Here is a 22,429-nt window from a genome sequence, read left to right as displayed (position 1 = left end):
ACTGTGCAGTAGTTTGAGAATTCTTTGGCATTGCCTTTTTTAGGGATTGGAACGAAAACGGACCTTTTCCAGTTCTGTGGCCACTGCTGAGTTTTCCAAATGTGTTGGCATATTGAGTACAGCACTTTCACAGCATCATCTTTCAGGATCTGAAATAGCTCAGCTGGAATTCTTTCACCTCAACTAGCTTTGTTTGTAGTGATGCTTTCTAAGGCCCACTTGACTTCACATTCCAGGATGTTTGGCTCTAGGTGAGTGATCACACCATTGTGATCATCTGTGTCATGAAGATCTTTTTTTGTACAGTTCTTCTGTGTATTCTTGCCACCTCTTCTTAATATCTTCTGCTTCTGTTAGGTCCCTACCATTTCTGTCCTTTATTGAGCCCATCTTTGCATGAAATGTTCCCTTGGTATCTCTAATTTTCTTGAAGAGATCACTGGTCTTTCCCATTCTGTTGTTTTCCTCTTTTTTTTTTTTTTCACTGATCATTGAGGAAGGCTTTCCAGAGAAACCCATATTTAAAAGAACTAAATATACTGGATAAGACATTTATTTAAAATTTTCTTTTAGGGACCTCCCTGGTGGTCCAGTGGTTGAGACTCTGCATTTCCATTGCCAGGGGTGTGGGTTTGATCCCTGAGTTGGGGAACTAAGATCCCACATGCTATGCAGCATGGCCAAAAAAGAAAGAAAGAAAATTTCCTTTTGAAGGGACAGCTGAATTGGTGGGAAAATAGGGAAATTCTTGCTGGTCATACAGCATGAATCAGGTCAATAAATGCTAACGGTGCTGTGTGCCTGGAAAGTATCTACTAATTGCTATGGGGTAAACTTGGGTATTAATGGGTGGAGCATGCGTGGAGACATGAGGTAAAACCTAGGATCCATCAGAGTAAGGTTGGTTCAGGGAACCTCTGTATCCAGGAACATCCTCCATGAAAAGTGTAACAACTGCTACAATAAAACCCACTATATAAAGGAACATTGAAGGGGTACTTAACTATCTCAGACATGACTCTGGGTTACGGGGAAATGAAATATCCCTTCTCTGAAAATTCCCAACAGTAAGGCTGCTTTTATATTGATATTTATACCCTCTGTGTGGCCTAAAGATAGAAATTATATCTGGCCCACCCAGGTTGATGTGCCACCAGATACTAGATAGAATAAACCTCTTTCGAGGGCTCAGCTGGTACAGAATCCACCTGCAGTGTGGGAGACCTGGGTTTGACCCCTGGGTTGGGAAGATCCCCTGGAGAAGGGAAAGGCCACCCACTCCAATATTCTAGAGGCCTGGAGAATTCCATGGACTGCAAAGAGTCGAACATGACTGAGCGAGTTTCACTTTGAACACAGACCTCAATGCATTATTCCAATAAGGTTCTAAGGAATATGAATTCACAATAAAAACTCATAAATGCAGATTTGCAAATGATATATCTAATACGGGGTTAATATCCAAAATACAACATCCCCCCCCCAAAAAAAATTCCAACACCATGAGCTACTTTTTCAAACGTATTGAGAAAAGGAAGCCAGACATGAAAAAAAATGCATGCTGCCTGTTTCCATATATATGAAGTTCGAAAGGTAGCTGAGATTATGATACTTCTTCATGCACGCATGAGTGTCAAAACTTTAAAGGAACTCGAGGAAGTGATTAGCACAAAAGAGTGGACAGTGGTAATTCTTGTGGGTGCACAGGGTGATGGCTGGGAGGGTTATGAAGAGCTGGGGAGTTGGCAATATTATTCACTTAGGTCATGGTTAACATGGTTCTTTTGCCAAATCATTGAGTTACCCACTTTTGTTCTATCCTTTTTCTGAATGTGTGTTAGTTCATAGTAAAAAGCTTTGAAATATTAGAAACTATAGTTTCTATGCTGAATGTGAATCTGAGTGTCCACTTTCCCCTCCGGAACTTTGCACTTTTCTACTTCTTTGGCTTTTCCTTCCTTTTAAGGAGACCTGATTTCCTTTTCGTTGCAAATCATAAAATTGACTTCTGAGAAAGCATGCTTCTTTTTGAGGTGAAATTTAGCATCACAAGCCCAAACTTAACCCCATATAACTTTAACTCTCCATCCCTCACTCCAGCCTATCAAGCACCTTAAAACATTTTACAGCTCTCAGGTGGTTTTTCCCTAACACTAAAATGTGGATAATTTGACAGTACACTCTAAATTCTCTGTTTTTCTTTTGTTTAACACAGTTTACATGCTGTGCTTTCCACAGTGCTGTCTGGATCAACAGCGGGGAACTAACCTGAGGGACCCTGACCAACTTTGACTCACTGATGGAGTGTGACCATCTTGGTGAGCAAAGCCAGCTTCTCACATTTCTTCTTGAAAAACATGGTGTTGACATGTTTAATATCCTGTGGCATTTCCTCTGGGTTCTATAGTCTGATGGAAAAAGCCCCTGTTGATGTCTATAATGGCCAAGTTGTATAGCAAGACCTTGAGACCCTCTACTCCACAGCTCTGGGAGGGGTAGCCATTTCCCTTGAAGTTGTAATAGGAATCCCGATGGTCATATTTGGCAGGATCCCCATGCTACCACTTGCAGGGAGGGCATTTATGTGTGGCTAGATGGTTTTTGAACAAATTAAGGTGAAATCTCACCCATAAGTTCATAGGGAATAATAAAACCTAACACGCTACCAAAACAGAAAGAAAAAGATAACCCTAAGATTTGAAGCTTTTCTGGAAGAATTCCAAAAGTACTTATTTTGAAGGAATTTCTCAGGGTCAACCCTAAATAAACTGGTGACCTACAGATCAAAGACACGATTTTACTTGCCATCTCCTGACCTAGCCAATCCTGCGGTCCTCCGTTACATGCAGAAAAACCCTCCCTGTCTTTCCTTTCTTTCTCTAAGAAACATAAATCAGCCCTAACAACATTTGGTTTCTTATCTTCAGGAATGTGGCTGGTACCTTTAAGTGAAGGAAGCTATCCTAGGAAGGGGTATGAACCAGACCAGACAGAAGGAAGAGTATCTTATTTCATCTGCACAGAACAGAAGAGTCCTTTCCCAGCACCTGTGTGAGTCTGGCTTGACTGAAAGCAGACTGGCTGGGCTTCATCATCAGGACAGAGTCACAGCTGGCAGTGGAGAGAGGCTCACTGAGGTGAGGGGGACCACTTGCCCTGCTCCAAGACTCTTCTTACAGTAGGGTTCCAGCTTGCAAAAATGGCGGAAAAGTGATTGACACAGAGTTATTTACCCTTGACTGTGCCATTCCCCCAAAAGACATTGCTTCCCACACTGATCCCAAGTGCTGTAGGTTCATTTGGAATAAAATTATTAAAACGTGATTGTATGGCAGAAATCTACACAATATCATAAAGCAATTATCCTTCAATTAAAAATAAAAGATTTGATGCAATAAATAAATATTCTTTAAAAAGAAGCTAGAGAAGAATTTTTTAAAATGAACTCTAAAAAAAAAATTCTGAGTTTCCCATAACTTTAGCATGTGCTCGGAAGTTGGTGAGGTATAGACAGCTCCATGTCACTTCACTGATTAGGTTATATAAGTCGTACAAGCAGACTTTCTCCCTTGCTGGCTTTGATACAATAGGCCTGCATGTGGGAGAGATCCAGGTGGTCAAGGACTGAGGGTGGCCTTGGGTCTTGTAAAAAGCCAGGCCCTGAAGGAAGCAAGGACGTGAGGTGGCCCTTCAGTCCAACAGCCTTCAAGAAACTGAATACTGCCAACAATACTTGCTCTTGGAAGCAGGTCCTTCCTCAGCTGAGCCTTCAGATGAAACCCAGGTGTCGGCTGATGCCTTGATATCAGTTTGGTGAGAGACCCTGAAGTACAGGACCTGGCTCAGCTAGCCCTGGACGCCTGTCTCACAAAAACTGTGAGATGATAAATGTGGGCTTTAAGTTGCTAGGTTTATCCTAGGCGTCTGTTAAATAGCAATAGATGATGGCTGCAGTAGACTCCACCTGTCAACCTTCCTTTCCATACATGAATTTTTTTTTAAATGGACAAGTTACTTAATTAGGTTCTCTGCAAGACGTTCAGAACACTACTTTGTGAGGATAAATTCCATTTGTGAGAGCAAACACAGAGCGGAGGTCGCCCTGGAGCTGAGGGACAGCTTTGATTCTTTGCAGAATTTGTGAGTCCCCAGCTTTCTGATCAACCTTGTGCTGCTCTGTGATCTCTCTCTCTCTGTGTCAAAGATCTCAGCCTCCTGGTGTCTGGGTTTACACAGCTGCTTCTTGAAGTAAGCATCAGTGAGATGTTCTGGGATTTTCACGCCGCTGATACCGATTTTGGTGGAGGTAGCAATGACAAATTTCTGGTGTGTTCTACGCAGAGGAACTCGATTGAGGGACAAAGGCCCAGTCACAAGTAGCAAGCCACGGCCCAGCTGCTTCAGGAAAACGACCTTCTTGCCTCTGGTGCCCAGTGAGGATGATCAAAATGGTCCTGTGCGTGCTGGGGGCAGCAGCTTCCTCACATGCTTACTGAAGGGGTTTTTTTTTTGCCGTGACTCAACAGCTTCCAAGGCACGTCTTGGAAGTAGGGTAATACCTAGGCATTTTGCAAAGTTTGACCACGCAGTTACCACCATTCTTGTTGCCACCTACTGGTTTTGTGACAGTAGCAAGAACCCTAATGTTTTTCTTTTCGACCTTGGATTTAGCTGCTGAATACTTCCTCGTGTACAAGGCCTTTCTGGAGTACATAGCTGATTGGGAGTATCTGCCAATTCCTCTGACCCGGACAGGGTTTCAGCTGCAGTGGGGCTTCCCCTTCTTAACCTTCTTCACCTTTTTATCCTTGTTGCCAGCATCAGCCTTCTTGGCTTCAGGTTTTTTCTCCTTAGTATCTGGCTTCTCAGCCTTTTCACCTGCCATCTTGCAAGATGGGAAAGAGCCATACATGAATCTTTAATACTCACTAATAATTACAAAGTAGATCTTCTTTGGAAAACCTTTCCACTGCTACTTCTAAGATCATAGACTGACACAAACACGAAGCTCAGTGTGTTCTCGCTGTGTCTCATACTACGTTGGAATCATCTTCTTAGAGAGTTGTATGTGGACTAACAGTATAAGGTAAACATCACCCAGCCTCTATGGTCTAAAATGTGGCTCTAGTTATGTCATCCCCCCACGTAAAGACCTTCCATAGTTCTCTGTGAAATACAGACTCCTGGTGTGGCATTTGTAATGTGACCCAAACCACCTTTCCAGGCTTTTTCCCCATTACACCACTCCCTGCCCTGCCTCCCCATGTATGTCTTCTCTCCTGCCCCCGGTGGCACGCTGCCCTCCCCTCACCATCTCCTGTCTGCCAGGGGAAAGCCCACCTCTTCCATGGGGTGTCTCCCTGATCCCACAAACACCCCACCCCGCCCCAAGCTCTGTCTCCCACTTTCTGCCCCCACACAGCTCCTGGCCTTGCTTGGAAACCTGTCCTGTGCTGACCTTCTTCTGGCTTGAGCTCTGCCTCTTCTCTGATTCTGCCTTCTCTCTCCCACATGAGACCAGATGCTCCGCAAGGGGAGAGACTGCCCATCATGCTCCGTGTAGCCCTTCGCACACGTGCAGCACCACCTCAGGCTCAGGGAGGAGGGCTTACTGGTGTCTGTAGAACTGAATGTGATGAAGGGCAGATCCCTATGGGGGTGCAGACATCCAGAGGGCGGTGAGAAAGTTCTACTGAAGAAGTACCGTACGGCCAGAGGAGTGTGCAAGGTGTGTCCTGCCCCTCAGGAAGTATCCCCATGGATATTAGATGATTCAAGTTTCTAAGAAGTGCTGCAGTGCAGAAATGGGCACCCTGACGTCGGGCTCTGGTTGTGTGTCATGCTGGGATTTGGGCAGGAGAACTGGAAGCAGCCTAGTCATGTGTCTACAGCGCCGCTGCCCATTTGAATCTCAGCTCACAGTGGGTGCAACGTGTTGGCTTTTCTCATGGTCAGGCTGTGTTTATCTAGCTAACTAGTCATTCATTCCCCTGGTTTATTCACAGGCGATTCCAGAATGGTTTAAATTCATGATGCTCTGAAGGGATTCTCAACTCCCGAAAATACACAAATGCTACTGTTAGGAACGAAGCTAGTCACACTGTGTTCAAACTGTGTTTGATAAGAGTTTGACCTGACCCTGTCCTCCTTGGATTATCTGTTCAAAGTTCCAGAGACTGTATTTAAAGATTTCAGATGTTAGAGACTCACCTTTTCACCCACCTTTGCCAGAGTCAATCTGACTTAATGGATGTTTAATAAGCATTTCCTGTGTGTCAGGCATCATGCTAGGCGCTGAGGGTACAAAACTCAGTAATAAACAGTTCTTACCCTAAAGGATGTGTAGCCTGACTCAGAACACGACAGATTCTCCTCCTCCAATTCTGTGAGTGCTGAAATCCTGATATGCACAGGGTCACAAGCAAGAGTGGAGGAGGAGACACAGTCTAGAGAAGGCAGTTAAAAGATGCCAAAAGGTTACTCTGGGAATAAAGGTGGAAAAACAAGTCCAATTCAACAGACTTGTTTTTTTAACACTCACCCTCTGCCAACAACTCTGTCTGCCAGGTCCTAAGGGTTCTAAGATGAATGAGACACACTCCCTTCCGTCCAGGACCTTAACTGGGGGTGGTGGGGGCAGAGGTCAGGTGACGCTCATAATGGGGGTCAGGTGAGGGGCTGATTAATGGGCACATGCAATCCAAGGATCGTGTGATGAATTGCCGGTAGAGGAACCTTCCATTTTCATTTAGGCAATCATTTCTTGCCTCTTTTCTCTTTTAAAAAGAGCTAACATCATTCCTCTCAGTGTCTTGAGCCCATAAACCTGAAGACCTAATAGCTGTGAGCTTCAGAATTTCCATCTAGTCTCTGATACCCCCCACCTTAAATCTCCTCCTCATCCTCTCTCTCCTCATGCTTGGCTTTCATGAAGGGCAGTTGCAGGGAAGGAAAAGGAGGGGGGCTTGCCTCCCTTCGTGGTCTTGATTACACCGCACCTGGGATTCATTCTAGACAACCGACAGTAAAGCAACAATGGTAACTCAATCTGGAACACGTGTCCAGGGCTGCAGTCGGGGTACTTTTGAGTCTGTTGCTTAGTTATTGTGTGTCCCTGGGCGCATTTCCTAAGTTCCATTGCGTGTTTATGTCATCTCTAAAATGGGGTAAAAAGTACACTTCATGGGGTGTGCACGGATGGTGAGCACAGAGTCTTCATGAAGGCTCTATTGGGTGCTTAATTAATGCTAATTCTCTCCCTCATTTGCCTTAAAGCAGGGAATCACATGTGTTCAGAGTGTATTAAGAAGAACGGTTAACTTTCAGCTCAGGAACTCAGACATCAGGATCATTGATTGTAGCTTTGAGGGGTAGATTTTTCTACAGTGACCGTGGTTACAGGCAGGCTGTTCCCTTTTCCTGGTAAGTGCAAGAGTTATCCCGCTTCTGTTGGAATTGAGACAATTTGGCCATTTTATTTGTATCTAAAACAGGTGATGTGGAAACTTTTGTTCTGTTCTTGGAGAATTCCACCATCTCATTTTTCTCCAGGTTACCTTGAGACAGCCAGAGGAGATGGTAGTTTATGTTGGCACACGGGATTGAGAGAGAACATAAAATTGGGTGGGACACATCTTAGTGACGGATGGAGATGTGAGTAGTTTTGGCTTACGCATCAGTTTTCTTTTGCTATTGTTCTCAGGCCAAGGAAGCACCAGTTACTTTAGGTCTTTCCTGGAGTAATTAATTCACCTGGAATGCCTTCATCTCCTCCCTTCCTTTCATCCTGTCCCCATGACTTATTTCTCTGTATTCAGATAATACTTACTTTTTTTGAGAGCGAGAAGGAAGTTTTGGGGTTTATGTATACAAGAGAAGGAAGCGGTACATGTACAAAAAGGAGCTGCTAAGTCACTGCAGTCGCGTCCGACTCTGTGCGACCCCATAGAAGGCAGCCCACCAGGCTCCCCCGTTCCTGGGATTCTCTAGGCAAGAACACTGGAGTGGGTTGCTATTTCCTTCTCCAGTGCGTGAAAGGGAAAAGTGAAAGTGAAGTCGCTCAGTCATGTCCAACTCAGCGACCCTATGGGCTACAGCCTACCAGGCTCCTCCATCCATGGGAGTTTCCAGGCAAGAACACTGGAGTGGGTTGCCATTTCCTTCTCCAATGCAGGAAAGTGAGAAGTGAAAGTGAAGTCACTCAGCCATGTCCGACTCTCAGCGACCCCATGGACTGCGGCCCACCAGGCTCCTCCATCCATGGGATTTTCCAGGCAAGAGTACTGGAGTGGGGTGCCATTGCCTTCTCCGGTACAAAAAGAAGGGGGCCCCCTTATTCCCTTCAGGGGCTGAGGGACTGAGTGGCTGGGCAGGAGGCAGTCGAGACAGGCAGGCCTGCCCCCATTCCTTGTCTGGGTGGGAAGCATCTGGCCTTATGGCTCTCAGTACGGGGAGCGGAGGGTGCTCCAGGAGAAGAGAGAATGGGTGCAAGGGAGGCCTGCAGGGGAGGCAGCAGAACTGAGATGAGGGGTGGGTTTGGGGGCTTGTGGGTGGCACCTGAAGAAGCACAGATCAGCAGGGACCCACACAGAGGAAACCCCAGGGGTGAAGATGCGGCCGGCAAGGGGCCGCTCCTCTCACAGCTCTGTGGGTCTGACCCCCTTCTGGATCGTCTTAGTTACAATTTGTTACGAGCTTCTATCTTGGGGAAGCGTCCAGTGGGTCAGGCCCTGTCCTGGAGCTGGTTGTTGCTGTTCAGTCACTCAGTCGTGTCCGACTCTTAGCAACCCCGTGGACTGCAGCACGCCAGGCTTCCCTGTCCTTCACCATCTCCTGGAGTTTGCCCAAACCCATGTCCATTGAGTTGGTGATGCCCTCCCGCCATCTCATTCTCTGGAACTGGGGATATGAACAAAACTGGGACGTGATCCCAGCTCCTGAAGTGTGGCAGCCAGCTTCCCAGTCAAATCAGTCTCCCCAGAACTTCGGAGCGTTTCTGACTCAGCAGACAGGGCAGGGCTGCCACCTAGTGAATGGAGAATGAGCAGGAGGTCAGGGCCCCTTTTCTGCAGGCCCCAGCACTAAGGGCCGCATGTAAGAAGAGGTAAAATAAGTAAACAGTGATGTGCTGACGCAGCCCAGCTGCACAGGAATCAGTTGCGCACATTTCTTGACCCTTGACGTGCAGTGACGTCACAATGATACTTTGAAGTCAGCCATGGAGGCATTATTTACACCATGGAAATCGGTAAATGTAAAAGTAACTGGTGTTTCCCTTTCTAGAAAGCCAGTTGTTACCTGTGTGTGTGTAATGTTCCCATTTAATTTAATCTTCACAATAAACTCAGATTTCATGCATGGAATAATACTTCATAGCTTTCAAGTCATTTTAAATATGTTACCTTCCTCTCCATATAATCCCAGGAGAGTAGGTAGGGCAGGAGCATTATCTCCATTTTAAAGAAACGGTGGCTCTGAGAGGCCACACAGCCAGGAGGGCCGAACCTGACATAGAGTCCACGTTAGATTCCTGACTGCTCTCCCTGCTCTGGCTGGCACTGCCCAGCGTTTAGAGCATTCAGAGTCTGGTTCTGAGTCAGTGCCCTGACCACAGGGGCCGGGGGTACCAGACCTGACGCCGTTCTCAGATATCTGATAACAGGAAGCGTCCCAGCGCTGGTAGGCACTGCCAACCTGCAGGGTGACCAGTGGCCTTCCTTTATTTTTGTACGTGGTGCCGCCTTCTGCTAGGTTCAGGGCCTAAGCAGGCAGGCGGACAGGGGCCTCCAGTCCGGGGGTGTTATATTTTGAAGGGAATGTCGTGTTGTGCCAGGGAAGCCTGCCCATGGCTGGCATGGAAAGAAGAGAATCCGGAAGTTTAAAAAACCTGCTTCATTCAGGTCTTGGCCGAGGCCATGGGAATTTCCAGAGTTCACTATTTCTAACTGAGGTAGCTGTGAGTATACTGTGCTAGTGTGAAGCCTAGAGATTTATGTCACCATGGAAAAATCCCCAGTAGAGAGGGAGCTAGTTCTGAACTGGTGAAAACAGTGGCAGACTCAACCGGCTCCTCAGGTACTGCCTGCTGTGGAAACAGAATGTGTCCTGAGGAAGAAAAAGTCCTAATTCCTAGGGCTTCACTCTGCACAATTCTGGTTTTGTGGACGCCTACCTGGTCCCTACTGCGAAAAACACCTGAGTGAAAAGCTGGTTACGTCATGGAAAAATCACAGTGCGAGACCTTTTCAAGACAGAATTCTCCTTTCTGTCCGGTGTTTGGGCACCTGGGGTTGTTCCACTCGCGTGAGCAGACACTCTGGATCGCCACACGCTTCTCAGCTTGGCTCTCGCTTGCTGACCGTGACTGGAAGTTCCACAGAGGGTGTCAGATGCCACTTCCCTTTTATGTCCTGATAGTCCTGTCTGAGGGATGGACTTCTGGATGGCCCTGGATGTTAAACTTGGAAGGGTCATGATTCATATTGCTATGGGCATGAGAGGGCTTCCAGGCTGCAGAGTTCTCAGATGGACAGGCCCAGCATGGCCTGTGGGTAGCTGACCCCTTCACCAGGTGCCTCCCACAGCCCCCGTGCCCCCTGCCACCCCCAGGGCTTGGCTCCATGGTGAAAATGTGTTTTCTTTGGAATCCATAAACGTGAGGGTGCCCGGGACGTGTTCCAGACCTCCGGGGTCAGCAGCAGTCCCAGCAGTGTCTGTAGAGTACCCCCTCAGGCTGAGGCTGTTGATAGGGATTCTGGGACTCAGCCCTCTCCGGTAGGCCCAGCCAAGGAACCGGCCTCGGGAGCTCTGGTGCTGGGCAGAGCGATGTAGATGGAACTAGAATTTCAGACTCGGGATGTGAGGGGAGACTGGAGGCAGCTTGTGTAAACAAAAGAGGCAGCTGCAGGAAGGGGCAAGAGAAAGCAGAGTCACTGGTCAATGCGGCATTGTGGTTCCCAGCTGCACTGGTCTAACTTGGAATGTTAGGAATGCAGTCGCAGACCCCACCTGCCTGACTCAGAGCCTGTGTGTTAACAAGAGCCCAGGGCATTCCCATGCAGTTCCAGCTTGAGCAGCTCAGCTCTGCATGAGGTTGGGCCTTTGCCAGCTCCCCATGACTCTTATCTGCTGACCAAGATGAGGTTCAGGGCACATGCAGGTGCCAGTATTTATTATACTCCAAAGACATTCACGGTAGAGTTCAGTGAGGGAGATCTCTTCTCTCTCACACACACAGGCAAGTATATTGTATCATTAAAAACCCAGACTCAGAAGAGATTTCAGCTGCGTGCTTGACTTTGTCACCTGATCTTTGTGGGACCTTCACCAAGTCCCTGACTGCTCTGAACATGTTCCCATATCTCTAAAAAGGGGATGCTGGGCCCTCGCAGGTAGCAAGCAATAACATGTGTTGGCGTGCTTAACATGTGTTGACTTCACCGAATCCTCTGGACAGCCCCTCCAATGGCCACCATTATTGCCCGCGTTCTGCAGGGACGGCCTGGAGGCAGAGTGCTGACCAACTTGCTAGAGGTCACACAGCTTGTGGGTGGTAGAGTGGCTTCGGCATCTGGGTGGTCTGGCTCTGGAGTGCCCACCTGCGCGTGCCTCATGCTGGGACACAGTGGAGTGCCCAGTAGACTTGTGCAGATTACGTGGCCTGATGGGTGTAAACCATGTAGCCCAATACCAGCACCCTTGGTGAGTTATTACTTGTATCATTATCCTTCCATAGGTGAAGCGTGGGAAGGATATGCCTCAATAGGTGTAAATAGTGATTTCTCTAAGATGAGAGAATTCTGGGTGTCTTTGCTTTTTATTTGAATTTTCCTGATATAAACATGCTCTAGCTTTTGTCATGAGAACTAAGAAACTTTCATTTTTAAAAAACCCTCTGGATTTGCTTATGTGACTCATTGTCAGCATGAGGGAAAGAAGGGTAGAAACCTTTCGGAGCCTGAGTCAAACTCCTGCCTGTGGAAGCACAGAGGACACTGTAAAGGGAGCCCACCCCTCATCTCCCCACCCTCAAGAGGCGCAGAGCCTGCCGCTTGCAGCCGCACCCAAGAAACTCTTCAGTTTGCATTTTAGCATCTTCCCCGCCCCAGGGTCTAGCACTGTGGAGAGGGTGGGGGGACCTCCCTGTGCCTCCTTGGTTCCACTGCATCCAAAATGAACACCCTTGACAATAAGGCTTTCAATGCCTAAAGTAAGGGCAGAAGAATGTACCATGTTAGAAACTCAAGGTTAATGACTTTCTAAGTGTGGAAAATTTTCCTCCAAAGTGTTTCCACCTACAGAAAACTCACATAATAAATGATGAAGTTTCCTAGGCCTTGGCAGGAGCAGTAGCAGAGGTCAGAGTGAGGAAGGAGAAGGAATTCTCAATTCCCAGGGCTCGGCATCCCACACAGTCTTCCCGGCTACTGTGCTGCCTATGGTCTCACACCCGTCCCACCCAAGGGCTCCTTAGATGAATAATCCAAGTGGGAAATCAATGTATTACTTTTTTAAAACAGTCATTGACAAAGTCCTTAAAATAAACTGCATTTCTCCCAGCCTTTCTAGACTAGAAATGTTTGGGGAGTTTGAGAATGTCACTGGTCACATGATTCTTTTCTTTCCTGTCCCTAAAAGGGTTTGTTGTTGTAGGGTTGTTAAAGGCTGTCAAATACACACATGCCCCAGGCATTTTTAACCTGCTAGTAGCTTACTGGACCAAGCAAACAAACTACCCCTGATTCTTAGCTGACCGAATTTACCAAAATTAGGTCCTATAATTATCAGGTTGCTGCCTAAACCAAAGGCTACTTCCAGCCTTCCTGGCTGAACCATCTTTAGCTTCTGGACAGCTGAGCACCTCCTCACTCCCATGGGTGGAAGAAACCAGGAGGGGTGCAGCTGATGGGAAGACTGTGGACACCTGCCTCTCTTTCATGTGCCTATACCTTCCTTCCCTGAAGCAGGGAAGGGCCTGATCTTGGCACGGAAAGGATACTCAGAGATGGATCAAAAGTGCTCAACAGAATGGAAATTATAAATTAATGTTCCTGAGATCATAGCTGCATGAACAGCTCTATTCAAACTCTAGCTAGTCCCTGAAGAATGAGGAACCTGTCAGAAGTTCCCAGAACATCTCCTCAAAAATCAAAAGCCCCAGAGGAGCCCTGGGCTTTCAGCGGGACCCCAATGGAATGTCTTAGCCCAGTCCCTTGTCATAGCAAGAGACCTGAGTGTTAGCTGGATAAGAAGTCGTGGCTGAGAACAGGTTGGGACTTATGCTCCTGGGAGATTATCAGGGGTTGCAGGGCACATGTTTTGACTCAGAAAGTCCTAGGGGAATAGAGGGAAAGGTCACCATGTTATTTTAAACTCAAACTTGATCTTTGGATGTATTAATGGCCTGACAGACTGAAGTTGAAAAATACCTTCCCATTGCCCTTCTCACTGCCCTTGCCACTGCTCAAACCCTCACCACACATCATTATGGGGTTTGGACGCTACATTTTGAGAAAGATGAAAGTATCCAAAGAGGTTCCAAGAAGATGGAAGAAAACCAGCATGAAAAGAAAGAATGAGTTAGATCTTCACGCAGAATATTTAAATATTGGTAGGAAAGCCACAGGACAATGAAATCGGTGTCTTTAAGAAAAAGGTTGATACAAACAGTGCTCGTTTTCTATTGTCAGCCAATTAAATCATTTTATTGCCTGACTCCCATGGGGTTCTATCTTGGGCAGTGTAGGCACTGAATAAGAGCATTTTCTAAGGGAAGACCCTGAGAGTTCTGTGGATTGGAACCAAGACACAGATTCACCCTCCATGATCCATGCAAACACGGGCCTGTCTGGTTTCGGTGGCGCTTCCTGGGCCTACCTGGTGACCACAGGTGATATAGAATCCGGGCTCCATTCTAGACAGGAAGTTTGAAAGACATAGTGGATAAGAGACAAATAAGGAAACATATAATTTAAACGCTATGAAATAAAAAGTGGAATTTCTTTCCATGGAGAGTCTTTAGTGTGGGAGCTACATTTGTTATTTTAAGGATGCTGTTGCCTGGAGACAGGGTTGTATCAGTTATCCTCTCCAGAGTCCACCTGTTTTTAAGAGTCTGTGATGTATTAGGACTGTGAGAACAGAAACCCCAGTCTGGCTAGTGTGGACAAAGGGACAGACATAGGGCTCATAACCAGTCTCCAATGGGGCAAGTTTGCAAATGGCCTGGGGACCCCTGGAACCAGGGAGTGGTATGCCGCCAACACTCTGTTTCACACCACATCCTTTCTCACGCAAACATCATAGTCACCGAGAAGCCTGGATTTGTGTCTGACTCTTCACTGTTAAAAAGGAGCTGCCTCTCTTTCTCTGATTCCAGAACAAAACATTCTAGAGAAAGGCAAGTTCAAGTATGCACCTCTGAAGGCAGGCAGCCCACCCCTCACTGGTTGGAGTGAAGGCAGAAGCAGATCCCAGGAAGAAGGGCTGAGCAGACACACCATAGCCAGCCAGCATGGTACAAGCAAGATGCCAGATTCTAAGAATGTATGATTGGTGAGGAGGAAAGAGAGAGACATAGGAAAAATTGTCCAGGAGAGCTGGGAAGAGTGGGGGAAAGGGTCCTTCTGTAGCATAAGCTGGTAATTGGAAGGACATTCAGTTCTACTCCTGAACAAAGACGCCTCAGGCCATATACATTTCTTGCCAATTTCCTTTCAACCTTAACTAATAACTTGTCGTCTTTAAACTCTGTCTGAGCTAGTTGGCATAGTGTAAAAGCATTTTCTGTTTGTGTTTGGTATAGTTAGATTTCCATGAAGCTTTTTGCCCTCATCATTTTGTTTATAAATTTCTACCCAACATGAACCTTTCTTAATAGGCTACATGGGAAATGCATTAGTATTCAGTCACTAAGTCGTGTCTGACTCTTTGAGACCCAACGGACTGCAGCATGCCAGGTTTCCCTGTCCTTTGCTATCTCCTGGAGTTGGCTCAAACTCATGTCATTGAGTTGGTGATGCCATCCAACCATCTCATCCTCTGTCACCTCCTTCTCTTCCTGCCCTCAACTTTTCCCAGAACAGGTGAGAGGTAGCAATATTCATCAGTAGCTGCATCCTTTTACTTGGTAGAATATGTCTTCCAGTGATGAGCTCTAGCTTTACAATGGGAGCATGTTTACCCCTGAAACTGGATGTGGCAGCAGGATCTTAACAATCCCAGAATGGAACGCCAGCCTGGCGTAACAGGGATGTGCAGTGGATATGACCTGGCGTTAGAGCCGCAAAGACTAGGACTTGACTCCAGGTTGTAACGTAAGGACAACAGTGACTAAGGACTGACCAAGTCAGAGCTGTAATGGAGAAGGTAGCCCAGCATCCAGAGCACCCTTTCCGGCTAAAGCTTCTTCCCCAGCTGCTGGGAGTATCGGGGGCTGATCCCTCATTGCTGAGTCCCTTCTTCCTGGATGTTGCCATGGCTAAGGGACCAAAGTTACATCTCTCAGAGGCCCAGTGCTCTTGCCTCAGTCAAAGGCAGTTCTTAATGTATCCCAGCTCTGTAATTCCCACGGGATCTGCTGTGGCCCTTTTTGTGACTGCTTCAGCGTTCAGCCTCTCCTTCTGGCTTCTCCTGTTTCCTCACTCCCTAACTACCATTACTTCAGAGAGTACTCCCCAATAATTTCCTACATGCAAATGTACATCTCAACATCTAAGACAGATATTTACCTTGCATGACATTTTCCACTGGAGTTAAAGCCAATGTGTGTCTAGAGCAGGTGTAGCTCAGCTGGTAAAGAATCTGCCTGCAATGCAGGAGACCCTGCTTTGATTCCTGGGTCAGGGAGATCCTCTGGAGAAGGGATAGGCTACCCACTCCAGTATTCTTGGGCATCACTAGTGGCTCAGACAGTAAAGAATCTGCCTGCAATGTGGGAGATCTGAGTTCAATCCCTGGGTTAGAAAGATCCATATCAGCCCACTCTAGTATTCTTGCCTGGAGAATCCCTGTGGATAGAGGAGCCTGGTGGGCTACAGCCTATGGGGTTGCAAAGAGCTAAACATAACTGAGTGACTAAGCACTGTGGTTCAGTGCCAGAGTTAGATAGAATACAGTTTATACAATCAGAATAATGTCAAAATAACTCAAGTCCTTTACTGATACCATTTGGAGAAAGGTGTTGGTTGCAAGCTATAGAAAGCCCACGAAGATTGTTTAAGGAGAGGAAAAGTATATCTGTGTGATCACATTGTTGATGGGGAGAGTTTGTGAAACGGAAGTCCGGAGGTAGACATTTAAGCACATTGGAACCAGGAACTTGGTGTGTTCACCAGGACCTCCTCTCTCCCCTCCTCCTCTCTCTGTGTTGACCCCATTCTCAGAGTCTTTAGCCACCTAGTGGTAAGATGGCGGCCATTACCTGCAGGGTCTACATCAAGATTTCAGCCCTGCAGCTCATGTCCAGTAGAAGAAAGAACAGCTCCTTTCCAGATGCTCAAATAAAACAGCTGTGTTGTATAGTGGTTAAGTACATGGACTCTCCCCCCAGAGCACCCAGGCTCACATCCCAGCTCTGTCCCTTACCAGCTGTATGACCAAGGCTGAATTACTTGTCCCTTTGTGCCATAGATCTTTTTTCTGCACAGTGATTGACAATGGCCTGTCCTTTTCCATGGGATTACACATGCAAAATAGGTTAATATTTGTACAGTGTTTAGAAAGGTGCTAAACATATTATAAACACAACATAAGAGTTTGTTAAAATTAAAAAAAAAAATACACAGCTAAGTTGACATGGACCACATTCCCACTGCTAAATTTATGAATGAGGACCAGATTGAAATGATGTCCAGCTTGTCCACCCTGGAAGTGAAGGTAGAGTTAGTGCCTCCAAAATATACTGTCTGAGGCAGGAGGTTCTCCAAAACCATTCAGACATCTGTTACCAAGTGAAGGAGCATAGGTGCTGGGCAGGAAAATGACAAATGTCCTCTTGATTCACATTTTTGAAAAACTTATACACAAGACACACCATAGTTTAGCAATAGCTTTAAAAATCTTTTTAAAAATTGATACCTTTAAAATGAAATGACCTGCATGACACCAGATACATCCAAGTGAAAAAAATTAGCATCACCTCAACTGAAACAAATCTTATGCTTCCGACTTTAACACAATGAGAAGATATTCTCCTTTATTATCTTTGAAAAGTTTCCTTGGGACTATCTGGAATTATGTGTGACATGAAACTCCAAATTCTTTTCTTTTCCTATATGGATATGCACTTTCCCTGGAACCATTTATTGGAAAGTTCATCCTTTCCCCACTGTCCATCTCTGTCACTTCAGTTACATTTCACCTGTTCATATAACTGCAAGTTTATTTCTGGCTTTCTATTATGTTCCACTGGTCTATTTATTTCTGTGCCAATACCACACTGTTTGCATTACTATACAGGGAAAAGTGAGAAGGTTTAACAGAAGAAAGTTCTAAAAAGAAAGGAGATTCAAAAAGCCAAATAAATCCAAAATAAGAGGAACAGATAAATATTAATAATAAGTAATGAGTACACAAAGAAGCAAGAGAATACAGCAACAATCAGTTCATATCAAACACATCAATTAAAGAAAATTAAAAAATAAATGGGAAGTCTTAAAAAAAGCTAGAGAAAAAAGACAAGTTACTTATTAATGAGTGACATTTGACTTCAGTGGACACAATGGAAGAGGAAACAGTAAAATGATATCTATAATGTATTGAAAGAAACAACTGCCATCCTAGAATTCTGTACCCAGTGAAAATATCCTTTAAGACTGTTGGTTATACAAAGACATTTTTAGCAAACAAGAGTAATTTGCTGCCAACAGGAAAGGAAAATTATTCTAAATGGAAAGTCTTAGATATAAGCAGTAAACAGCAAAAAGCTTGGTAAAGGTGACTGTAATAACAACTGTAACGGTCGTTTGTGGTGGGTGTTTTGGTTGTCCATTGTTCGTTCTCTCTCATGATTCCCTGTGTTGGCTGGACTTGGCAGTTTCTGCTAGTTTCACTTGGAATGTCTCACAACATTAGATGTTACCTATGGCCAGTCATCCAGAGGCTCAATGGGCACACCATCCTATCTGGGCCTCTCTCATCCTCTACTTGGTGTCAGGGCCTCTTCTTCCCTTCTGTTCTCTCCAGCAAGTTAGCCAGATTTCTTTTTCAGAGGCAAGTTCATTTATTGTCACTTTGGGGAGTGGTGGGTCTTTGTTGCCAACACTCTTTGTTGTTTCCCTACTCGAGTTGCAGGGCACGGGCTTCTTATTGCAGTAGCTTCTCTTTTTGCAGAGCATGGGTTCTGGGCACATGGACGCCAGTAGTTGTGGTGCACGGGCTTAGTTACCCAAAGGCATGTGGCGTCTTCCCAGACTAGCTGTCTAACTTATGTCCCCTGCATTGGCAGGAGGATTCTCAACCACTGTACCATAGGGAAGTCTGCCAGATTTCTTATATGGTATCTCAGGACTCCTAAAAATGCAAGAGGGAAAACTTCCAGGCCATCTTAATATTTGGTTGAAAAGTTATTTCCGTGTTAGTCAAGGTTCTCCAGAGAAACATGGTGTATATATATTTAAAGAAACTTATTGGGTTATGTGATTATGGACCTGAGAAGTCCCAAGATCTGTAATCAACAAGCTGGCAACCCAGGAGAGCTGATGATGTATTAATAGTTCTAGTCTGAGAACCAGAAGGAGCTAGTCATGTATGTTCCAGTCCAAAAGTTGGCAGGACTGAGACCTGGAAAGAGCCAACATTTCTATTTGAGTCCAAAGACAGAAAAAGGCCAATGCTGTAGCTCCAACAGTCAGGCAGAAGGAATTCCTTCTTTTTCTTCAGCCGTTTTGTTTCATTCAGGTCTTCTACTGAGTGTATGAGGCTCATTTGGGAGGAAATTTACTTTATCTATCAATTCAAATATTAATCTCATTCAAAAACACCCTCAAAGACACACCCAGAATAATGTTTGACCAAGTATCTGGGCACCCGGTGGCCTAGTCCAGTTGTTTTATAAACCTAACCATCACAGCTTCTATTGACTAGATCAAACCATGGGCCAGAACAAATAGAAGCCCAGTGTGGTTAAAGAAAATTTGAACTATACTATAAACTTATTAGATTGAATAGAGCACATGCTAAACCATAAAACAATAAGTTCAAAAGGATTGAAATCATACAACAACAATGGAGTGGATCTAGAAGTCCATAACAGAAAGGAATTTGGGAAATTCACAAAGGTATGGAAATTAAAACAACACACTCCTAAATAACCAGTGAGTCAAAAAGCAATCACATGAGAAATGAGAGAATACTTTGAGATGAATGAAAATGAAAACACAACATAGCTACTAAAATCCACCTTTTACAAAATCTGCATGTAGACCATGAGTGAACGTGTTAGTCACTCAGTTGTGCCCAACTCTTTGCGACCCCATGGGCTATAGCCCACCAGGCTCCTCTGTTCATGGAATTTTCTAGGCAAGAATACTGGAGTGGGTTGCCATTCCCTTCTCTAAGGGATCTTCCCTACCCAGGAATCGAACCCAGGACTCCTGCTGCATTGCAGGCAGATTCTTTACTGTGTGAGCTACCAGGGAAGCCCTGTAGATCATAAGAGCAGAGAAGAACCTAGGCTACTCCATTTTGTTAAAAGAAAAACTCCATTTTGTAAGGTTCCAGGAAAAGAGCCTTTGGAAATCCCCTGACCTCACCCCACCACCCATGAGCCAATCAGACCCCCGACCAAAATCTCCTGACTTAACGCTCAGGAACTTGTGGTCTACCTAGACAATAGGGACCAATCAAGAACCAACACACAACCCTTCGAAAGAAAGTGACCAATCAGACGTCCCCCTACCTGGAAATCCTTTTTTTCCATGTACACTCCCTATATAAGCAATGTAATCCAAAACCCGGGGCTCCTCCCTATAGCCACTTCGTCGATAATGGTGGGAGCCCCAGCTCGAGCTTGGTAATAAAAAGTCTCTTGCTTTTGCATCGGATATCGACTCTCTGGTGGTCATTGGGAGATTTCGAGACTTGGGCATAACGACTGCTTCTGGCAGGTCCTTTAGCTGAAGCATTTCCATGTGCAGGCTTTGAATCTCAGTAAATGCAATAGTCCCTTAAGGAAGTCACACTCAATTTATATCAGTCATTTACACCTTAGTACTAACCAGAGACTTACATTAGGTGATCTTTAATAATTTGACAAAAAGACATATTTCAAAACCTTGGGACTCAAAGTGGGAGGAAAGGAACTTTACTGAAGGGTGGGTAAACAGGCTGGGTAGCAGGATCAGAGCCCAAAACTTACCTCACTCACTGTTTAAGTCTCCACATTACCAGGCTTGCTTAGGTCCTTTGCAGATAATAAATGGCCAAGGGTCTCTCCTCCAGGGGATCTTAAATTGGAATCTTAGTGCAAAGCCATGAGTCTACAATAGCACAGTTTTTGATGCACACCAGCAGGAAGGGAATAGGTTTGGGAGCATCAGAGACTTTCTAGAGCCCCTAAAATCACAAATTAGGTCTATAGTAGAATCTGCTGACAGCCTCCTAATGGATGTCCAAGTTATACTTACTACAGAGATTCTACACTCTTCCCTGGAGGTCATGCTTCTCTTAGAGATTGGAGGATATATGAATGTTTGAAAACTGCTGTATAAATATTGACATCATAGTTATTTTGACCTCAGTAACCCTAAACTACCAGCAATGGCAGAGGAGCCTGAGGGTTCAATGTGACTGGCCAGTCTGAGAGTTTTTCTCTTTGATTTCAAAAGACCAGTGATTCTTTAAGTGTGTTGGGAATGGAGATCGTGAACAAGAGATGTTGCTTTCCTCTGACATGGTGGTCTTCCATCTGAGCCTCACATTTCAAGTCCTACCTATACCTAGCACAGCCTTTGGCGTGAAGTGCTTCCATGAATAAATGAATGCTTTTAAGTGGCTTGCTTAACTCTGCTTTTCTGCACACGTTCAGTGAGCTAATTCTATTAGCCCAGGCTGTTGATGGTCTAAGAAAAACCGAAGGAGTTCATTTTTGGCAAAGACTCCTCATTTGTGATGTTGGTGGTTACCGCACCCAAGGCTTCCAACTTAATTGTAAACAGTGGAATGTAGTTTAGTTGTGGTTGTTTCTCTAGCTGTTAATTTAGCTGATTTGAATGCCATTAAGGTTTGAATGGAAACAATTCCTGGCTAATTAAGCAGAACTTCCATCTGCTGGTAGCTGATTACAGGTAGGATATGCACAGAGTTCACTCTTCCATGCTTCTTAAAGCAAGCTCTGCAAAGACACTCAGCCCCAGCTCCGAATACATTTGGCATCTAAAAAATCTGGTGTTTGTAATCAAAATCAGAGTCTGTTCAGTGACCAAACACTAAAGCTGCTGGGTTTTGTTTTTCTAGCTGAATTTCCAATGATAGAATATTGAAGGCGTTTTGTTTATTGGCTCTTCCCAGGAGATCTGCTGCTCAGATAAGGTTAAAGCTTTATAACTTTGTTTAAAAAGAGAAGTTAGCATCTTAAGAATTGCCTTTAAAAAAAAAAAGTCAATACTTTCCACTTCATTATTTTAATAAGACTTCAATTAATTTGAAAATCTGATATTGTCTGCTCACACTTGTGGACTGATTGTGGTTTTCTAAGTTTTCCACAGGAGGGTTCAAGCCGATCAGGCAGCCCTCTGCTCTGAAACCTTTATAATACAGGAACAGTGATCCATCTCAGCCATTTCTCCAGGTCAGGAACCAACCTCAGCCCAGTTCTGAGGAAGAGACCTGAACCCCAGCTGTTTCTGCTTTGGGCAAATCTAGATGCTTCTTTCCCCCTTATATAGTTGATTCTGTGCCATGGAACTCTAAAACCAAACTTTCTTCTACAGGGTCATGGTAAAATATTAATTATTAAAAGATTTTCAAAAAGATTTTTAAGATATTGTTTATTTGTCTGTGCCGTGTCTTAGTTGCAGCCTGTGGGTTCACTGACCAGGGAGAAAACCAGGGCCCCTTCACAGGAAGCGCAGTCTTAGCCACTGGACCACCAGGGCTATAATGTTATTAAAGTTGCAAAAGCAAGTGTCGCCAGAATGAGAGAACTCCGAGGCTGTGTTCTCGGCTTCTTCTCCATCCCCACTTCCCTGGCAGCTGAACCTGGGAGGTGCTCCTCCTTCGTCCTTAAGAACACACTTCACTGCTTGTAACTTGCCTTAGTTTTCAGTGGCAGCTTAGATGTTCCAGTTCAGTTCAGTCACTCAGTCGTGTCCTACTCTTTGTGACCCCATGAACCACAGCACGCCAGGCCTCCCTGTCCATCACCAACTCCCAGAGTCCACCCAGACCAATGTCCATTGTGTCGGTGATGCCATCCAGCTATCTCATCCTC

The 22,429-nt window shown here is 45.3% G+C and overlaps 1 pseudogene; it reads right to left on the bottom strand.

Annotated features, from left to right (window-relative positions):
• Positions 1-3,949: 3,949 nt before the first annotated feature.
• LOC101103141 (large ribosomal subunit protein eL6-like) lies at positions 3,950-4,906 on the bottom strand (annotated as a pseudogene).
• Positions 4,907-22,429: the final 17,523 nt, after the last annotated feature.

This window comes from Ovis aries, chromosome 3, assembly GCF_016772045.2.
Source record: "Ovis aries strain OAR_USU_Benz2616 breed Rambouillet chromosome 3, ARS-UI_Ramb_v3.0, whole genome shotgun sequence".
Lineage (NCBI taxonomy): Eukaryota > Metazoa > Chordata > Mammalia > Artiodactyla > Bovidae > Ovis > Ovis aries.
The sequence above is the reverse complement of the archived record's forward strand: the minus strand, read 5'-3'. Positions and strand labels throughout refer to the sequence as shown.